Below are 3836 nucleotides of genomic sequence, written 5' to 3' on the forward strand. Positions count from 1 at the left end.
GCAGCAGAAAGCTGGAATTTATGGGGATAGGAGTGAAGACTTGAGGAACCTTGGAAGTCACCTAGGGTTTGGGAGACATTAGAGAATGATACATCTTGGAAAGTGGATGAGTGCTTGCAACTGAAAAGAATAAGCAAATATGTTGGTCTTTTCTCAAAGATTAAGGAAGTTGAGGAAGTTAATTAAAAATCTTATGTCAAAGCAAAAACAAGTCAAATGGAAAACACTCCCAAGACAAAAATTTTTAGGCTACATGTAAGCCCACAATGAAAAAGAGAGACACTAACGAAAATCACTGCTAGGACCAGAAACAAGTTTCAGTAAAAAAAATCCTGACAATTCAGTGGAGAAGACTGTGGTATCATTCATTTGTGTATTAACTCAGTTCTTTTTTTTGACATAATAGTCCTGTTCTGAGTTTAAAGGGACTTTGATCTGATTTCTGGCGGTAGTTCTGACCTTTAAAAACTGATTATGCAGAGGAAATAATAATAATAATAATAATAATAAAAGAACCTTAAATCATGAATATGTAAAATATTTTCTTGAAGTTACCCTGAATTGAGACAACTGCTTCATTAATCCTTAGTTTACCTACTCATTATGTATGTGTTTATTTATTTATTTATGTCTAAACTACATTGTGCTAAAAAGTTTGAGTTTCCTTTTCTTTGTATTTTATAGTTATGCTTTTACATTTATATTTTTTATCTTTTGAATACACTTTCTCCCATTCTATCTAACTGAGCTTAAACGGCAATGTCTTTCTTGTGGACTAAGTGCAAATTGTCTATAAGTCTGTAATAGTTTGTAAAATCTCCTGATAGAATATGTTTATGAACATATTAACCCAATAATAACAATTCAATTGCAATTGTTGGCACTTCAATTGTCCTTTATTAGAAGGAAAAGAAATTTCCTACCTCTTTCTCTCCAAACCTTCTACTAATTGTTCTAGACAAAAGACAATGACTAAGTGAGTTTTTTTCAGAATCCTTTCTTTCATGACTTGGGAGCTCTGGTGGTGTAGTGTCTAAGGCATTTGACTGCTAACCAGAAGGCTGGCTGTTCAAACCCACTAGCTACTCCTCAGAAGGAAGACTGGGCAATCTACTTCTGTAGAGATACTGCCTCAGAAACCCAAGAAGGGGTTGTTTATGGTATCTTATCCTCCCTATCTTAATATTAGATAAAGCTATAGACCTATTAGAATTGTATTGTTTATTATACCATCATTCCATATATGTAATTCATATTAAAATAGTGAAAAGTAGATTAATATGTTGCCAAATACAGAAATATAAAAGTGAATAGCTATTTGGATTCAGAGTTTGAGTGATTCATAAATATATTTTAATTATGAATATACCAAAAGAAAATAACTTTAAATTTATGACTTGTGTATTTTATATAGTGATGATACATCGTAAAAATAACATCTATGATTTAAGAAGAATAGATTGTTTTTTCTTGATTGAAGACACATGATTATTTATAGAGTAATTCACATCAAACGTAATTGTGAGAGTATTTAAATTGTTGTAAATGTTCTACTGTGAGGGTAGTTAGAAAACACAAATATAGAATAAGCTATTTTAGTCTCAGAAAAAATATTTATAAGGAAAACATATAATTTCATAATTGTCACAATATATAATAAAATATAAGATAGTCTGGAGGTATGAAAACTTATTTTATGAAAATTAAATAGTTGAGATACTTCTACTACTAGCCCCCCAAAATTGGGAGCCCAAAGGAAAAAAAAATTATGAAATTTTATTTGATCTAGAGGAAAATGAAGAATTGAAAAGAACATAGGAAGGTATAAGTAATCTGTATTAATTTAAATGTCAAAATATCTGCCAAAAATAGCCTATAATCACAGTAGAAATATATAGACAGGAGGACAGAGGGTAAGGAGAGAAAGACTGATGGGCTTGTATCCCATGTCTTTTCAATGCATTGTCATTATACTAAAAGCCTACAGAGTCAAACAAAAAAGCAAAGAATGTTAGCCAGGATTAGCCACATTCTGTACCTGTTAAAAATAATAATTGTTTGAATGTGATAGTTATACTTTATTTTTCCTTTCAAACTTTCTGTGATTTGAAAGGCCCTTTTTCTGTGATTTGAAATGTTACAAAGAAGATTTATTTTACATTCAAAAGTTAATACACATTTTGTTTTGATATGCTAGTTATATCCCATCAGTGAGCAGCTTTCCTCCCACTTCCTCCTGGTTTCCCTTGCTCTGTGTCTTGCTTGCCCATGCTTGCCTGTCTTCCTGCCTTTCTCCTTATGCAAATAGTGCCCTTCTGATCTCCCAAGGTTGATAGTTCTAAGGAGTGCATCTCCCTGGTGTAGGTGTTCAGCTTGTAGGCCTACAAGCTGGAGTTAAGCTATGGGAGTGAGTTCAATTGCAGGTTAGAAGGATGATTTGAGGCCATATTCTCAGGGGTTCCACTAGTCTCTATCAGACCAGTAAGCCTGATCGTTTTTATGATTTTGAGTTTTGTTCCACATTTTTCTCCCACTCTATCAAAGATTGCTAATTTTCATCCCTTTCTGAGTGGTTGGCATTGGTAGCTGGTACCGTATAGTTCTTCTGATCTCGGGGTCATATAGGCTGAGGTTCTCATGGTCCATTAGTCCTTTGGATTGTTTCCATGTAGCATAGTGCCTAAGGCACTTGACTGCTAACCAGAAGGCTGGCGGTTCAAACCCACCAGCCACTCCTCAGAAGGAAGGTTGGGCATTCCTACTTCCGTAGTGATACTGCCTCGGAAACCCAAGGAGGGGTTGCTGTGAGTCGGGGCCGACTAGATGGCAAATAACAACAACAACAACATCTTTGATTTTCTTCCTCTTCTTCTTCTGAGAAGAGACTAATATGTGCTTCTTAGATGGCTGCCCACAGGCATTTAAAACCACAGTGGCAGCTTGACAAAGTATGATATAGAACAATATTTTTGCGTACTATGTTGTGCCAATTAAGCTTGATGTCCCCCGCTGACCATGGTCCTGAGCCCATAGGCCCAGTGACTTACTCCCTCAAGGTGCTTAGCTGTGGCTAAGAACTTATTCTAACTTTGCCTCCTGTTAGCTTTAAACTGCATATGGACATTTTTATAGTATACCTGCCAAAAGGGCAAGGAGGCCCCATCTTCTGACCTCCTTTAACCCCACAAGAGAAAGACAAAATCATCATCAGTAACCCAAGGCCTATTCCTACAAGGCCAGACATGCTCCCTCCCTCCAGCCATTTCACCAACCGTTCCTCCCAAAGCACCCACCACCTCTCTCTTGGGTTCGATAATTCGCTGCAGTGGGCACACAGAACTCACAGATATACGGGGTTTATTAGGGAAGAACCAGGCTACAATTCAAGTTCAGGAAAAATGCTCAGTCTCTCTCAGCCCACCGTCTCTCAGCCAACAGTCTCTCACAGTCTCTCTCCCAGCAGTGCTTGTTCCTCAGTGTCTCTCTCAGCAATGTGTGTCTCTTGCATCTTTTTCCCAGCAGCACTTGTCTCTTAGGAGCTCATGTCTCTTTCAGCAGCACGTCTTCCTCAACCAGTAGTCAGAGAGAGTTCTGCCTCTAGGAGGCCTCCTTTTGAGCCTGGCAGAGTGGCCAAACAAGCCAATCATGACATCAGAATTCTAAGCGCCTGAGAGACAGCCCAGAACATTGCTTTGTGCCATGCCCAACAGAAATACCCAGGTGGATAACTTTTATAATCAGGAGCACCTCAGTTGCTCACAGCAAATTCCACAATGGAGTTTACAAAGACCTATGGCTAGAAAAGCCATACCAGGTAATTTACTACACTGCAATAC

Source organism: Orycteropus afer, unplaced genomic scaffold (assembly GCF_000298275.1).
Source record: "Orycteropus afer afer isolate SDZICR_OR568_19922 unplaced genomic scaffold, OryAfe1.0 scaffold00111, whole genome shotgun sequence".
Classification (NCBI taxonomy): Eukaryota; Metazoa; Chordata; class Mammalia; order Tubulidentata; family Orycteropodidae; genus Orycteropus; species Orycteropus afer.